Raw genomic sequence first — 19454 nt, forward strand, 5'->3', positions numbered from 1 at the left:
CTAAGTGAGTTGCAATGTTAGTCTTGGAGATAAGAAGGTTTTCTTTTGGTTCTACTAGAAGTCTTAGGAACATGTGATTCTTGAGGAAGGGCAAGCAATTCAAAAGACTGAGAGTCTGCATTATAACTAAGAATAATGAGATAAATAGAGAAATCACTAAAAATAGTACAGTCTTGAGGAAGAACAATAGATTTTATAAATAGATGGGAAAGATTTGAATTAGATTGATGCTTGTAAGAAAAAACAAACTCATAGAAAATGACACTTTTGGAAATAGAAATTTCTCTAGATGATAGGTCAAAGATAAGAAATTCCTTAATTCCAAGTTTGTATCCCAAGAAGATACATTTATTCGCTCTAAAGTCAAACTTGGTTCTAGTAGTAGCTAATATAGCTGCAAAACACAAAAATCAAATGTTTAAAGCAATAAAAGATAAGATTTTAAAATTATTAATTAAATAAATATATATTAAAAAATAAATTTAATCGATAAAGATAAAATTTTAAAATTATTAATAATAGTTTAATAAAAATTATTAAAAAAAATGATGGTTTAGTAGAATCGGTAAAAAAAAAAATGATGGTTTACTAGATATTACATTCTTTAAAATTATATATAAGTTAATCTCCTTTCATATTATTTGAAAAACTACTTTTTATGATTCTTTTTTTTTTTTTAAATTATGAGTTTAATTTGAGATAATTTTAATACGATTTAAAAAGCATTAATTAAAATTGTATTAAAGTTATCTCAAAGTCTAAATAATATGGAATTAGTTTTTGCACAGGGTATATATATTCTAATCATTTTGATATATATTATCTCATAGTTCTGCCCTTCTCTATTTTATATCCTATCAAATTTGATGGGACATCTTTTGATAGATGTGTCAACAGTGGACAGTCGGTTAATAAATACGGAACCGATTAACATATGTTCCATTCTTTTGTCCATATCATATCAGTCTATCTTATAATTTGTATATTTATAGTTTCGATAAAAATTAGTGAAGCCGACCATTACAAATTTATATTTATCTCATGATCGAATAAGGTCGTACTCGACTTACCTAACCTTTATCAGGATCGATGTTCTTAGATTGCTAAAAATCTATTAAATTGTGAACATGTATATTAACCGGAGGGTCTTATATATCATATCTTATTAAAAGCAAAAAAAATATTTAATGTGTTTTAAAAAAAAAAACAACTAAAATAGTTAACTTTATTAAATTAGAGGATTAAATTTTATTAATTTATGTGTGGGGCGTTAAGCTTTGCCTATGCTCATTTTATTAGGAACGAATATTTTATTAATTTTTCCTGTTATTTAATTCTTTTATGGTTCACACTAATAATTTTATTTTTACCTTTTGCGTACAATATTAACTTTATTTTATTAATCTACAAATTTAAAGTTCATATATTATATAAAAAAAATTACTTCAAGTTTCATGTAAAGATTTATAAATTTACAAATACACATGCATGTAATAACTTTAAAATTAACAAAAAAAATTATCATACTTTTCCTCTAGTAATCTAATGAAAACAATCTAAATGAAATTATTAATTTAATTATAGAATGAAATAAAAAGAAGCTGAACAATGATAAAGAGAAAATCATTATAAATATGTGGTGAAAAGCAAAATTCTCTTTAATTCTATGTTAAGTTTTTTAAGATTGTATAAGTAGAAATAAACAATTTAAATCTATATAAGCATAAATAATCATGATTTATTATTTTAGTGTGCTAAACGTTTATTTTAATTATAAATTTAAATCATGACATAAATAAAATTAAAATTACAAAGAATATTTGAATTTATATTTTTTTGAAAAAATCAAGCTGAGCTAAGAGGAGAGGCTTGTGGTGGACAACGGCTGCTTAAGGTTGGTTAGTTATAGGTGATGCTCAGATTCTATTTTTGGAGCCTAAGCCAGGAGCCTAAGCCGAGCTAACAGCCAAATTAGAGGAGACTCAAATGAATTTAACGGCTAAAGGTGTTAGTATCTATATAAACTTGCAGTTTTGGCAAAACCATCAATATACTTAACATTCAATCCATATAGATTTCAGTAGGGAAGAAAGATTGAGAGGAGAATGGAATGTCCACCAGGTAATTAAACTATAGTTATATGCAAGTCCTTCCCTTTTATATATATATAAGCATATGCAAGTCCTTTTAAATTAAAACTTTCTTTAATTCATGAATTATTACTGTCGATCATTAAATTTTTTGACTTTCTTAGGTAAGTGGGCATGGCCAGAGCTTGTTGGGAAAGACGGAAACGTTGCAGCCGCTATCATAGAGAAGGAGAACAAAAATGTGTATGCAATTGTGACCAAGGGTCCGATTATAGATGCATCGTTTAGCTGCTACAGAGTCAGGGTTATTGTGGATGAAAATGGAAAAGTCATTGTAATTCCTAATATTGGTTAACCCATAAATATCATATATTATCTTAAATAAACATTCTCAGTACTTTGAGATTTGGAGAATAAATAATTGAGTTGTATATTTTATATTTATTATATTATCAAACATATTATATTTGAATAAATATTTATTATAAATAAATCCATAGTACATAAAATATCAAATATAAATATTAAGTATTTTGTTGAATATTTATACAGTCCATATTTTTCATATATGAATACTTTTATTTCATATCAATGATACAAAATGATGGTATGAGATCCTGAAGATAAGGTTTACAGAGCGTTCTCTAAACTTAAAAAAAAACTCTCCCTGTAAGGAGGGTGTCTCCCTTTTTTTATCCCCCTTCCCCTGGCGTGTTACGACCTTTCTGCCACAGGACCACACTTGCTGTCGTATGGGTCCGTACGTACAGATAATGTGGCGACTCGCGTGAGTGGACAGGGTTGCGAAGTTGTAACACCCCTTACCCTATCAAAGAGTAGACAGTGCAAGGAATGTCACAAACTATACCTTTTTAGATATATCACAACTAAACAATTACCTTTATCTGTAAATACCAAGTTTTAAGGTAATGCATGTAAATTTTATCAAATAAATGTGAGATTTTAAACCAAAAAGTTAACAGAGTCTCATCTGCTTCATTAATATTTCAAACTATAGCACATGAAAAACACATGAAAAATTATCAACTAATATTTGACATCTTACTAGTCTTTGATTACATAACCTTTACAACTCACACTACTAAATATGTACATGCCAAAATATAACTACACGACGACTCAGAGACTCAAAACAATCAGCTATGATAATGGCCTTGGTATCTGATGTAGACCTCTGATGAACTTCACGTGCCTATGTTATCTACAACCTGCGTGAGGTAAAAACCAACATGCTGAGCTAATGCTCAGTGGGTGATAACAAGTATGGTGCAACAGATTTTAGAGGTAAAAAGGAAGATGATCCTTCAGCTGCAGAATTCTGGTTAGAAAGTACAGAAAGGGTTTTACAGCAGCTACAGTGTTCACCAGTAGAGAGCTTGATGTGTGCAGTATCATTGCTAAAAGATGAAGCGTATCGATGGTGGACAACTTTAACACAGATGGTTCGACCAGAGCGCCAGACTTGGGAATTCTTTTTGTCAGAGTTTAAGAAGAAGTATGTTGGGGCCTTATATATAGAGGAGAGAAGGAGGGAGTTCTTATACCTCAGACAGGGCAGGCTTACAGTAACTGAGTACGAGCGAGAATTTGTCAGACTTAGTAAGTATGCCACAGAGATAGTTCCTACAGAGGAAGAAAGATGTAAACGCTTTGAGCATGGATTACATGCTGATATCAGGATGTACCTCACAGCTATGCATATCAGGGAACTTTCAGTTTTAGTTGTGTAACCCTCCTAAGCAACTCAGCTATTTGCTGAAATAATGCATCCTGCCCTAGTCCGCCAGCAGCAGCAGGTGGAGGAGTAGCAGCAGGTGCAGCTGCCTCAGAGGGAGCATGACTCTCTACCTCCTCATCTATTGCTCTCTGTGAGTCAGATGACATCTTATATACGACCTAAACACAAAAAGAAGAGATTTACATCAGAACCATATCATAGCTGTAACTCATTTTGGCATGTACATATACTATGCATATACACATATATACTATGACCTAGAACCGCCTAAACCTATGCTCTGATACCACTAATTGTAACACCCCTTACCCTATCAAAGAGTAGACAGTGCAAGGAATGTCACAAACTATACCTTTTTAGATATATCACAACTAAACAATTACCTTTATCTGTAAATACCAAGTTTTAAGGTAATGCATGTAAATTTTATCAAATAAATGTGAGATTTTAAACCAAAAAGTTAACAGAGTCTCATCTGCTTCATTAATATTTCAAACTATAGCACATGAAAAACACATGAAAAATTATCAACTAATATTTGACATCTTACTAGTCTTTGATTACATAACCTTTACAACTCACACTACTAAATATGTACATGCCAAAATATAACTACACGACGACTCAGAGACTCAAAACAACCAGCTATGATAATGGCCTTGGTATCTGATGTAGACCTCTGATGAACTTCACGTGCCTATGTTATCTACAACCTGCGTGAGGTAAAAACCAACACGCTGAGCTAATGCTCAGTGGGTGATAACAACAAATAATATAATCAAACAAACAAGCTCGCATACATAGATAATCAAGTAATCAATTACAAGCTAGTAGATGTAAACATGTTAACATTCACCAATAAGTTCACAAAATCAAGTATCAATCTTAATTAAGATCTTAGCCCTTATAACCACATATTAGGATCGACTAGGTAGATAAGGAGTTATAACGGTAGGCACAGGGTGCCGAACAGTAGGCTCAGAGGCCAAAACTGTGATAGCAGGGCTCTGTGGCCATGCTTATGAGGTACCAGATATGTAACCTCTAATATAGATCATGTATCGGTAGCAGTACTGCGAACTCTGTATATTTATATGGCATGCCATACCCTTAAGCTAACCTCGACTCCTATTACGTGTACCAGGGCCAAGTATCATTAACTCAATGTATCAATGTAAATGCATGTCATTTGAAGCTATTTGATTTCTTTTTCCAAAGTACATATATCATATGCCAAGGTTTACAATATGGAAAACTCATGGCAAATAGTGCAAAACTCTATTGACTTAGCATTTTAATATAGAAAACTACATTCTGCCATATATTGCATAAACTTTTCAAGCAGTTTAGAGTTACAATTTGACTTCAGTTTCTTCATAAGAAATGTACATTTATGTCTTATCTTTCCAACAAGGTATGGTTCATGCAAATCTGATCATCCTAGCTTAAGTTATGAATTTTTCTTTACAAGCTGCTCAATAAGGTCTTAATCAGTCCAGTATTGGTACTTGTTTATAGTATCACAAAACTTATCAGATTCATGTATTTCCATACAAATTCAAGCTTAAGTGTCTTCTAAAAAGTTTTAGGTATATTTCGTAAGATTCATTTGGCACTGGTTTGAACAAATTTCACTGAGTATGTAATTAGTTATGGTATAATCAATAGACTCTGTTCCGGATGCACTCCCACTGTGTCCAGTTTAGATTCACTTGCAATTTTCATCATTTTAACTACAGATTCAGAATTTTGTCAATTCATGAAAGTTTTAGATATTTGTCTTAGCTTTCATTTGATATATCTTAGGCCTAATTTTAATATATACACAATAAGTTATGAAGTTAGTAACACAAGCTATCCTGTTACAACCTATTCTGCCAGATTTACACTTTTAGCTCCCATGTTAAATTTCTTTACTCTTAAGCCTTTCAAACATCATTTTAACATTCATATAACATATTTATACAATCAAAGCAACATTTCCAGCAAGTAAAATCAACCCCTAATTTCACTTATTCATGGCAGAATCAAAGGAAAACAGGAAATCATTAAAACACCAAACCTTTCTTGAATTCTTCTTTTCTTTTCCTCTTCTAATCTCTAGCTATCTCCTTTCCCTTTGATGTTCCTTCACCTATGCCAATTTATATCTTAGGGAAGGATTGAATAAATTGTAAATTAAAACTTTATAATTCAAATTCATGCATGAAGAAATGAGATGATGCTATTTCCTACTCATTTCTAAGCTCACCTTTGATTTTCAAGCTTGGTGCATATGGAACCCTAAACTTTTCTTCTTCAATTCTTTCACTATATGGCTGTTCCTTTAGCTCTTGATCTTAGGATGAATTTTGGTTAAAGGAAGAAGTTGTTTTGGTAAGGTTTTGGCTTGGCTTTGGTGGGAGAAAGAAAAGCAAATTTTTTTCTTCTTTGAAGTTGGATGACCTACGGCAACATGGACAAAGGAAGAAGACAATCCCTTTTCTTTCTTTTGCATTGTCATTTCTTCTCTCCTTAGGTAGGTGACACATGGAAAGTAAATCTGAATTTTATGTTTTAACTTTCCATATTTCTACTTTAACCTACTAAACTCTTTCCAATGTTTCCATTTAGTTTTTAAACTTTCAATATTCATAGATTGACCTACTAAACTATATATATAGCCTTTAGAAGCCCTTTTCACTTAAGCAAGCATGACGGATATAAACAAGCACCTCAAGCAAGCACGTCGGAAAATCCTAAGCACCTCCCGAAAGTGACTCGTTCCCGACTCGCTAATCACACTGTCTGCTTTATTTCTGGATATGTCCGTTTCTTTATTTAAGTTTTCTATGATTCAGTTATTAGCAGATTAGAGTTAAGCTAGCACCTCCCCTAATGCCACTTACTCTAGGAATGAAATAGCCTAACGATGGCACTACTCTACCTATGGGTTTGAGGATGTTACAGAAGTGACCAGGCCTATTGTCCTTTCTTCTCATGACAGGGTTGGAGAGAAGTGGACTGATTCAGGTGGAGATCCAGTCTTAGGGCCCACTGGACTGGGCCGGTCTGACTGGGGGTCTGGATGGATCTTAGTCTTAAGGCTGAGCGGACTGGTCCTAGTTCATTCTAGAGGCCGAGGACTTCCAAGTGATGGGCTGTCGTTATAGGGTCTGGCCCCAAATCAGGGTGGAGAAATCCAGCGGTCATCACAAAATAACATAAAATATTATATGCCATAGACTATAAAGTTATATTTTCTCATATTTTTTATTTTCATTAATTTATTATATATATATATATATATATATATAGAAGTAGAAATGAGAAGTAAATAATGAGAATAACATTATTAAAATAAAATATGTATTTTAAGGATAATTTTATTAATAAAATAAAACTTTATATTCTGTATTCTAATTTATTATTAACATTTTAAATCAGATCTCAGTGGAGTGACGTTGTTTTCATTGTGGTCAGCCATTGTAGATCTCAGTAGGTATTATAAGAGTGGAACTCCGGTGATGAAAAGATCTCCTTCGTCCCCACAGACGACGCCAATTGATGATCTGAGATTCAGATAAATAGGGTTTTACCAGGGTTCTGTAAAACTGGAAAAAGCCTATTTCTAGAGGAGAGTATTTTTCCTCTTTATCTGTTTCCTTTTGTCCGCTAGTGACGTATAACAAATTGTCTATCATTAGGTCACATGTCCCTGCCACGCTAATATGGACGTACAAGGAAGTCAGATCCCTGTTCCATGCGTAACGGCCTCCGATTCTCTCAGACGCGCGTACGGATGGGCCCACCAGGCAAGTGGGCTGGTCACCTTCCTTCTTCTGGGCTAGGCTGAAAGATGGGATTAGAGATGGGTCTAGAGAGGATCTGATCGCCGGGCCATAAAGGCTGGGCCGGCCTAATTGCGGAGTCGGAATAGAGCCCGGTCTCAAAGCTGAGCGGGCTGGCGGGCTGGTTCTTGATCATAATGGAGACTTGAGGGCCTCTAAGTAATGGGCTGATATCATAGGCTTGGTCCTAGACCAGGGTGGAGAAATCCAGCGGTCATCAAATATTAATATTTAATGTATTTATAATTAATATTAAAAAATTTATATTATTTTATTAATTTTTAAAAAATTAGGGTCCATTCTAATTTATATCTTTTTAAATAGTAAAAAACTTATGTAAAGTTTAGATTTTAAATTAATATTGCGAAAATATTAATAATGGTGTTTAAGAAATAAATTCAATGTGATAAAAGTTATTATTAATATTTAGTTTTAAAATAAAAAGAATAATGAAGGATGTAAATTAATTTATTTAAAATAAATGAATTCAATTGAATTCTATTACTTTAAAATTTTATTTTTATGAATTAAAATAAATTAAATTCTATTAATAAAATTTAAATTTTTTCTTGCAAGAAATACATTTTAAATAAGAGATAATGGTTAGGTTTTGAATTTTGAGGCCATATTTGAGTTTTCTTTTTTGAAATGGTGTCTAAGGCATTAGCGTCTTTATGTTCTTAACTTGTTTGTATTTTCTCATGATATACTAAGGTTTTTCAGATTTTTTTAATGTATTAAGGCAAAGAATATATATTCATGTGTGAATTATAAAAATAAATACATGTTTTAGAGGGCTTTTTTTTTTTTTTGAAATGGGAATTGAGGATGGAGAAATAGAACATAGATTTCTTAGATTTCTCACATTTATTCAGATGCACTTACCATCAGACTAGAACTATATGTGTTCAGAGATTTCTCACATTTATATGGGTTCCACTCCCACGTTTGTAATTCCTCTTGGATCTTTTGGATTGGTTGAATTGGATGCTTGTGAGTTGAGAGATTATCATCCGCAAGAAACACAGGGCTACAAAAACTTAAGCCACTTCTAGGATTTATGGAGATCAGAAAATCCAAAAAAGAAGTAAATGTGGTGAAAAATTAAGGAGATAAGAAGAAAATAATAACAAAAGTAAAAATATTAAAATCTTGATGACCCTTCTTATATCCAAGAGAGCAAGGCCAATATTCTTTGTGCACTAGTGCTAGAGCTGGAGCAGTATTTGCTCCTGTAGAGAAGCTTCATTTACCAACTTCTTTTAGAGGATTTCATCATCATTCTCTTTCTTCTTCTTCTTTCTTTGCTCATTCACTCACTACTCTCACAAGCAGAAGCCAAAAATCTGGCATTATCTGCAAAGTTCGTAAAGATTTAGGTGAAGGTTTGTCATTTAGCTCTTTCACAGATCCAGTTTATAGGAATTTTCCCAACTGATATGGGACAATTGTCTAGTTAAATTAAATATCTCTGCCCATCAATTAAATTGAATCAGATTCTAAAAATACTCCTTGGAAATTTGCGGGGATTATGAATTCCATAATAAATCTTTCATCATCTATGCTTCAATAAGTTCCAAGCATACATTGAGAGAATCTAATTTCGTAGCAGATTGTTTAGCAAAACAGGGTATAAGCCGCTCAAAAGATTTTCTTGCATAGCAAGACTTTAGGAGAGCTATTGTATAGCTATTTTGGTTTTTGGTGTTTTGATGCCTCTCTCCAGGTTTTTTCACCTAGAATATCATGTCTTAGGATAGATGTGTTTGGGTGGATCTGATGATCAGAGATTTAGAATGAATGTTTCCATACTAAATTTTTCCTGGATATATTTTAATTATTCCCAGTATATACATTTATATATCCTTTATATTTTCCAATTCTCTTTTTCAAATTTTAGCTAACTAACATGGTCAGAAAATAAGCATGATCCTTTTTTTTTTTTTAAATCATATAGAAAAATAAAAATAAAAATAAAAATCATTCATATTTGATCCTTTAAGTATTCAACATCATAATAAATGTCGAACAAGTTTACTATGTCAACAAGGGGCAATTTTAACAGTGACTTTATATTTTTTTAATATTAAATTTATAATATATTTTTATTATATTAAGTTTAATTTTTAAAAAATAAATATTTAAAATTAATTTTTTTATTCTCAAAAATTAAAAAATATATTTTTATTATATAAATCACTGAATAATTTTTTCTAACACTTATGTCGGATAAATATGCTATGTTAAGCACAAAACGTTTCGGTATAAGTGTCAAATAAGAATTGAAACCTTGTAATTTCGAAGAATAACAAAATTTAATATTAAATATTTATTTTTTAATAATTAAGCTTAATATAAAAATAAATAATATAAATTTAATATTAAAAAATGTGACGTCATTATTAAAATAGCTAGTTTATTGATATAGCAGATTTGTTTGACACTATAAAGTATGGAACAAATTAATTCTAGTCAGCGAACTGGTTGTTGGATACTCAAAATTTATTCGATAGTATGAATATCGAATAAATATGTCACATTCTGAATTTAAAAATATATTTTTAAAAATATATTTCGATTATGCATGATTTTTTTTATTCATAATTTAAAAAAAGAAATTAAATAATCAATAATAAAATTAATATATATTAACTTATTTTATTCATAATTAACCAACTATTTTTCTTTATATATTAACTTATTATAATCAATAATAAAATTAATATATATTAATTTATTTTATTCATAATTAAACAACTATTTTTCTTTATATATTAACTTATTAACTTATAATTTTAGTGGAATGCACTTTACTAATTAGAGTGGAAGATTTATTTCTAAATTATAAAATGTAAATTATTAAATTAGAGGTATTTATAATTAGATTAGATCTAAAAGATTTATTATTATAAATATGGTTAATAGATAAATTTTATTATTCATAATTTGAAAAAAAAATAATCCATAAAAATTAATAATAAAATTTATCTATTAATCATATTTATAATCATAAATTTTTTAGATCTAATCTAATTAAAAATACCTCTAACTTAATAATAATACATAAAGAGATCTACACTTTATAATTCTCGTTTAGAAATAAATCTTTCACTCTAATTAGCAAAACAAATCTTTCATTCTAATTAGCAAATAGATTCCACTAGAATTATAAGGTACAAATCCATGGCTAAGATTTTTTCTTATTTTTTAATAAAAGTTTAGCTATATTATTCTCTAAATCATGTGAATGTAATTCATATTAAATATTATGTGATTATATTAGATAGATGATGATTTTAAAATATTATATATGGACATAAATTAGCATCCATATATAAGCAACCATAGTTTTATTTTTTTATTATTTTTTTATAAATACAATAATAACAATACTTTTCATGAATAGTGATAATAAATAATGATCTAAATCATAGTATTTTATTCAATTTCGAACATAAAGATCACGTTCAAAAATTATTTCGCTCAGAGAAAAATTTTGATTCTTTTATAGTAAATATTATTAAATTTAAAATATTGTCATGAAAATTAAACATTTTAAAATAATAAATTTAGGAACTCGTAGATATATTAGATCATATAGAAATCACGTGGGGTTAAGCAATTAATTCCCTAAAAAAATACGAAGGGATAAGCTTTTCATAAGCAAGAAGCCATGAGGGAATAAAGCTATTCAATTAATAAAAAGAGAATAGAGCCAAAATGCGAAAGGTGATATGAAGCCAGAATTCAAAGAAGTCGGCTGCAGCAATTAATTTAAACCACTACAGATTGATAGAGCACTCTGTTTCAGTCTTATATAAACCTGCACTTAAAACCAAAATCACCAAGAAACTTGATAACCTTTAAGGCTTCAACCTTTGAGAATTAAAGATCGAGGAGAGAATGGCAAGCGAGTCAGGTATATAAGCCTTGTTTATAATTATATGCAAGTCCCCTTTAATCATCTTTTTTTCTACATTAATGAATCACTATTACTGGTCATGGGCCTAATTCTAAATTTTAAACTTTTGCAGGCAAGACCACATGGCCGGAGCTCGTTGGAGCGAATGGAGATTCTGCAGCGGCTACCATAGAGGAAGAGAATAAAAATGTAAAAGCAACTGTGCTCAAAGAGGGAACGCCTGTGACAAAGGACTTTAGGACCAACAGGGTTAGGGTTTGGGTGGATGAAAATAACGTGGTCACTCAAGCTCCGACCATTGGCTAAACAATAAATATCATCTATGATCTCAAATAAACTGTCTTTGTACTTTGAGACTTGGAGAATAAATATTTGAATTATCTGGGTTCATGTACGTCATGCAATTGAAAGTTCAGTTGCGGCTCCAAGCTCCTACAAATATTTGAATATTTGTTTCGGTTTTTATCTTTCCTGCTTTTGGCCCTTTGTCGTTTCTCTGCTGTAGTTTCATGCTTTGGCATGGAGTTGGTTTTGTTTTTCGGTGTAGTTGGGCTGTTGGTTGCTGTTTTACAATACTTTAGCTGTGTAATTTGTTATGGTTTTTTTTTTTTTTTTAATCCATGTGTTTGCAGTGTATTTTGTTCCTGTTTTGCTTTAGCTTTGGTTCATGTTTTGCAGTTGGCTCTGAAGCTACTGCCTTAATCTCTGGTTAATAAAATCTTTCTATTTATCAAAAAAAAAAAAAAAAAAAACATGGAAAGAGTTTTCCGGCAGACTATGGGAGGAATCCAGAAAGTTGTTCAGTCACCACGGTCCAACTCAGAGGCATGAGTTAGATCTGGGTTGTCGGGAGAAGAGCCTTCGGTGGAGAAATTATTCGATACAACTGTTGTATATACAATGATTCAACTGCGTGATCTATTTGAGACTGAAAATTGATACAAGGAAACAACGCCTTTAATGTTTTGGGAGTTGGAATTTACAATCATGTTGTTGAATGCTCACATTCAATTGTTTCCCCTCTCCAAATGTCGACCAAAGTTTCACAACGGGTAGCCTGCAGGTTTTCAATTCTCTCAGTAAAAATGTGAATGCAGTTCTGTCCTTTGCATTTTATTGGTTTACTGTAATCTTTTGGTCTTGGGACTGTTCTTGTCTTTTGGCCTTTTTTCCAATTGAAGTTTTGTTGGCTTTGTTGTTTGATTTCGATTGTAATTTTAGATTTCAAACTGGAAAGTTATAGCAGTATTGCGGGGCACGAGGAGGTGATATTTTTCACTATTTACGTGAATAAAAATAATTTAATGGATTAGTAGTTTTTTTTTTAATTGTTCTATATAAATAAATATTTTAATTTCATTAATTAAGAGTAAAATAACATTCATATCACTTGATACTATGAGAGTACTAAATAAATTCTCTTAACCTGTAAAAATATATGTATATTCTACTTTGTTTAAATTTCTATGTATGAATATAAACCAAGAGATTTTATTGCAGATAAAAGAGGAAGGGTGGGAAGCTCCAAAACCTAACCCATGCCAAAAGATTTTAGTGATTGGAGAGGTTCTCCAATTAAGGAGCAGAGTTGAGATCAGTGACCATGATAAAGCAATCTTTGAATACGCTTTGATAAAAATACTATCGCAAGAAGTGGCAAAAGGGAAATCTTTGGAAATTTACAAAGCTTTAGGTATAGCTTTCAGCTATGTAAGGTTTGAATCATTGCAACCAGCATTAATGCAAGAGAAGATATGCAAGAAATTGCCTTGCAAATTGCGTAGAACACCGCCAATTATACTAGAACTAGGTTTGCCTAATGATCAGCCATCCACATTCTATTTAATTGATCAGAAAGGATAGCAGGGTGTGATTTTTTCTGGTCGGACCAAACACGAATAGTGATAGAAAATGTCATAAGATCTAAAGCAGAGTAGGGAAAAGAAGGATCAACAGATTTTATCTCAAGACAATTAGGCTGCAAACTTTAAAAATCAAAAGAATTTTTGTATTAAACTGAAGCAAAATAGAGATTTTGAATTCGAATTTAAACTCCAAATACATAGCACTTTTAAAAATTTGGGAGAGAGTATTTTATCCCTTAATGAGCAGCGCGAATCCATATTAGTCAAACTAAATATTTATATCCAAAAAAAATTTTGATTTTTATTTTACTTAAATACCTTTTAGATCATTTTTTATTATAATTCAAATTAAACATTGTCTCACGATTAAAAAAAAAATTCAATCATTTTTAGCAAAAAAAATTAAAATATAGAAATAAAAAATATATACTTTTTCCGTGATTCATTTTATGAAAAAAAATAATTAAAAAGTAAAAAAATTATAATTCTAGTAAAAATTTAACACTATTTAATATAGTAAGAATTACAATTTTTTGTTATTTATCAAATTTAAAATAATATATATTATTTAATTAAATATTACCTTTATTAATCATTAACTTAGTTCAAATTTATTTTAATAATTAATTTATAATATTTTATCTAATATTTTAAATAATATATTTTTTTAGTAGGAAATTGAGGGTATGAAAAATTTCCTGAGTAATATATTTTCATCCCTAGACCAAGATAGGACAGGCTAAAATAACACATTCAACCGTTACATAATTTTAAAAAAAATGATTATAATGACATATATTAGCTAATAAAAAGTTTAAATTTAATTATGGATTATATTAAAATAGTAGGTATTTTAGTAGAAATTATTAATATATTAATATCTACTATAAAATAAAATGATAAATTTTAAATTTAAATTTAATTATAGATGATAATGAAATATTATACATTTTAATAAATATTATTAAAATGGCTATTTAACTAAAATAGTGAATATATATATATATATATACACACAAAAATATTAAAACTTTTGAGAGAATAAATAATTAACAAATTAATACATCTAAATTAATATTAGATAATTCTGAAAATAATTATGATAATATTAATAACGAATATGTTGTGGAGTGATAAGGTGGAGTGATGTGATAAGGTGGAGTGATAAGGTTGTTTAGTTTTATTCCCCTGGAGTAATAAGGTTGGTTAGTTGAGGCTAGAGTATTTTTTTGATGTAAATATATTTGGATGATTTAGTGATAAGGGTTCTTTGAGTAATTAGCTAGCTTACGTAAATATAGTCAGTTGCAGTCCGTGATTATTGCCTTACGTTTTGAATAGTTGTTGCAAGCCTAGTTTATTTAAACTTAGGCTAGAGCTCATTTCTGTATCAAAGGAAAAACATTAAGAAAATAATATAAGCATTCATTTTATTCAAACCTTTATTTTCTTCTTCTTCGTTTTATTCAAACCTTTATTTTCTTCTTGGTATCAGAGCAGGTTCAATCCGTTATCATGGCTTCTATCTCATTAAATGTAGCTAATTTCGTTACATTAAAACTCAAACAATCAAATTATCCATTATGGAGAGAACAAGTATTGAGTTTAGCTGAGAGCCAGGAATTATCCGATCATCTTGTGACAGGGTATCCTGCATCTCAGAAATTCGCTACTCCTCCAACACCTACTCCTGAAAATTACCAACCACAGCTCTCTGATGAGTTTAAGGCATGGCAAAAGTCTGACAGATTGCTTCGAGGGTGGATTTGTGGAACACTAAGTGAGGAATCTCTTGGACTTGTCATCGGCCTGGATACTGTTCATGCGGTATGGAGCGCTTTAAAAGACGCCTATGCACAGGACTCACAGGAGAGGGAATTCACATTACGCCAACAATTGACTTACTTTCGGAAAGATGAGAGTAAAACAATTACAGAGCATCTTCGGCTATTCAAGGAAGTCTGCGACAGTCTTGCTGCAATTGGGAAAACGGTTCCAGACGAAGAAAAGGTTTTCTGTCTTTTGACTAGTTTAGGGCCCCAGTATGAAACATTTACAACAACGATGTTGAAACCACCGCGCCCTACCTACAACGAATTGGTATCGCAACTAAAAAATCATGATCAGCGTCGCAGTTGGTTCTCAAGCCAAACTGATTCCACCTTCGATCAAATCGCGCCTCACGTTGCCTTTTATGGCAACCAGCAAAGGCAGTCGGGATCTAATTCAAATCGTCAATCAGGGTTCAATTCTCAAGGACGAGGGTTTCAGGCACAACAGAATCGTAATCCGAATCAAGACAAGGGGATGTCCTCTTCTCAGTACCGATTCCCTTTTGGTAAGCTGAGGCGCATGACCCCTGCAGAACGAGAACTCTACAAAAATGAGGTTTGTCAGTACTGTGGAAAAGATGGGCATATTGCGAAAATCTGCTGGTGGATTCCAAAAGTTGCCGATGAAAAGGTTCCTCAAGCTCCAGCTGCTCTTACCCTTGACAATGGCGTCATGGATTCTGATTGGGTGGCAGATTCAGGTGCTTCACATCATATGACAGGTAACAAACAAATATTAAATTCTGTTAGTAAATATTATGGTTCTGATGCAATTGCAATTGGTAATGGAACTTTTTTACCCATAGATGGTGTTGGTGAAACATTTATAAATCAAAAAAATCAATTACCTGTCTCTAATGTTCTGTTAGTTCCAGAATTGAAACAAAATTTATTGTCTATTGGTCAATTAACAGATGATTATCCAATAAATTGTGAATTTTCTAATGTCTCTGTTCATGTAAAGGATCGGAAAACGGGGCAGGTTCTTCTGTCCGGACCAAGGAAGCATAACTTGTATACCTTGTCTGGGATGCCAATGGCACATTTTTCAAATCGTTTTAGGACTGGTACAGCAGCTGTTTGGCATCAACGTCTTGGGCATCCTCAAGCTTCTGCTGTTTCTATTTTGTTTAATAAAAAGTTAATTGATGTAACTGGTTCTTTGCGTTCAAAGTTTCTTTGTGATAGTTGTCAGTTAGGCAAACTAAGTAAGCTTCCTTTTTGTACTTCAGATCATACTAGTTCTGCCATTTTTGATAAAATTCATTGTGACTTGTGGGGGCCTGCACCAGTTGTGTCTTTTGCAAGGTTTAAATATTATGCTTGTTTGGTAGATGATTTTTCGAAATATTCATGGCTTATTCCTTTAAAGAAAAAATCTGATTTCTTTATTGCTTATGTAGCTTTTGAGAATTTTGTTCTTAGACAGTTTGGGAAACAAATTAAAGTCTTTCATTCTGACGGAGGTGGAGAATTTGTTAATACAAAATTGTCATCTCATTTTCTTGCAACTGGCATTAAACATCAGGTTTCTTGTCCTCACACACCAGAACAGATGGGCGCTGTTGAACGACGTCACCGTGTAATACGCGAATTAGGTATGACCATGATGTACCATAGTCATATGCCTCTGTGTATGTGGGTTGAGGCTTTTCAAACTGCAGTTTTTCTTCTTAACAGGTTACCTACTTCTGTTTTACATGATGAAACTCCATTTTTTATGCTGAATGGTATTAATTTTGATTATACCTCTTTGCGTGTGTTTGGTTCTAAGTGTTTTCCATATATTTGGGATAGCAAACGTAATAAATTTGATCCTAAGTCGTGTCTTTGTGTGTTTGTTGGCTATAGTGAAAAACACAAGGGCTATAAATGTTTTAATCCACGAACCAAAAAATTTATAATTTCCCGGCATGTTAGTTTTGATGAAGCTGTTTTTCCCTTCAAATCATTGTCTTCTAATGTTGCACATGCTTTTGAAGTTATGAATCCATGGTTAGATAGTTTAAATGCGGATGTTATTACTGGTGTTATGAGTACTTCCATTAATAATGTTTTATCTTCTGATTCTGCTCTGTTACAGCCTGAGCAAGGAGGTGTGTTGCCTTTACAAGCGGCAGCAGTAGAGAGTGAAGAACTAATATCTTCATCTTCTTTATTAGCTGCTGAAAATTCGGAGTCTCTAAATTCAATTGTTGTAGCGCCACACATTACTCAGTCTAGTCCTTTTGTTGCAGGAAACTCTTCACAAAGCCACGTCAGAAATGTTGATATTGATGAGGCTGTCCATGATTCTATTTTTACAGCTGCAGGACCTGCACATGAAGATTTAACTGAGCCAACTGTAGTAGTTGACACTGAGGCAGCAGATTCAGTGTTGGGGCAAGGACAAACATCATTACCAGCTGTTTTTTTGCCTAGAAATAAGCTGCCAGCAGCTTCGTTACACACAGCAGAACAACCAGCAGCAGCTCAGGTTGTTGATGTCCTTCCAGATGATTTTTTACACTCTGATGAGCACCCAGCACCTCTGTTACATACAGTAGAGCAACCAGCAGAAAGTTTGACGGTAGATGCGCTTCAGACGGCTCCTCTATATGTTGATGAGCATCCAGAAACAAATGAACATGCTGTTGAACAATCAGTAGCAAGTGGTTCCGCTGAACAACAATTAGCAGTAGATGTGCATTTAGTGGAAGCGCCAGCAGTACCTGTGCAGGCTATAGAGCAACCAGTTGCAGCTCATCCATTAGGTCATCAAATGACTACAAGGTCTAAGTCAGGTATTGTGAAACCAAATCCTAAATATGCCTTGGCTGTTTCTATTTCTCCTACAATTCCAAGGGAACCAAAAAATGTTAAAACTGCGTTAGCTCATTCTGGTTGGAAAAATGCTATGTTAGAAGAATATAATGCCTTGCTTCGTAATAATACTTGGGTTTTAGTTCCTAGAACAGCTGCTTTGCATGTCATAGGATGTAAATGGGTCTTTAAGGCAAAATTAAAACCTGATGGTTCTTTAGATCGTCTTAAAGCCCGACTTGTAGCAAAGGGTTTTCATCAACTTGATGGAATTGACTATACTGAAACTTTTTCTCCTGTGATTAAGCCTGGTACTATTCGGTTAATATTGTCTATTGCTTTGATTAAACATTGGCCGGTTCGTCAGTTAGATGTTAAAAATGCGTTCTTGCACGGTTATATTGCTGAAGATATTTTTATGGAGCAACCTCCAGGTATGTTAGATTCTAACAAGCCTTCATATGTTTGTAAATTGCAACGGGCTCTGTATGGATTGAAACAAGCGCCTCGCGCTTGGTTTGATAGGCTTAGTACCTTTCTTATTAATTATGGTTTTTTTTGTAGTCTTGCTGATCCGTCACTTTTTGTTTTGCATTCATCTGCTGGGATTTTAGTGTTATTAGTTTATGTTGATGATATGCTGCTCACTGGTTCCTCTCTAGCTCTTGTTCAATCATTTATACAGGTTCTCGGTTCTGAGTTTTCCATGAAAGATCTTGGACCTCTTCATCATTTTTTGGGCATTGAGGTTCAAACTATGGCTGACGGCATGCATCTATCTCAAACACACTATGCCTATACAATTTTAGAACGTGCTCTCATGACAGATTGTCAGCCCATGCCGACGCCTATGGCTCAAAAGTTGGATTTGACGTCAGATGACACTCCCGTAGCTGATCCGAGTTTTTTTCGCGGGCTTGTTGGTGCCTTGCAATATCTAACTTTAACTCGACCAGATCTTTCTTACAGTGTTAATTTCGTTTCTCAATTTATGCATTCTCCAACTATGGCACATTTTAAATGTGTTCGTCGCATTTTACGATATTTGAAAGGGACTATTCATTTTGGTTTATCACTTACCGCAAATACTTCACTTGATTTATGTGCTTTTTCAGATGCAGATTGGGCAGGTTGTCCAACTACTAGGCGTTCTACCACTGGCTACTGCACATTTCTTGGTTCTAATATAATCTCTTGGTGTGCCAAAAAACAATCAACTGTGGCCCGGTCCAGTACTGAGGCTGAATATCGGGCTATGGCGCATACCGCTGCTGAGCTTACTTGGTTAAGTTATATTCTGGCAGACCTTCATATTCCTATTTCTCGAACTCCAGTTCTCTATGGCGATAATCTT

The sequence above is a fragment of the Manihot esculenta genome, chromosome 5 (genome assembly GCF_001659605.2).
Source record: "Manihot esculenta cultivar AM560-2 chromosome 5, M.esculenta_v8, whole genome shotgun sequence".
In the NCBI taxonomy this organism is placed as follows: Eukaryota; Viridiplantae; Streptophyta; class Magnoliopsida; order Malpighiales; family Euphorbiaceae; genus Manihot; species Manihot esculenta.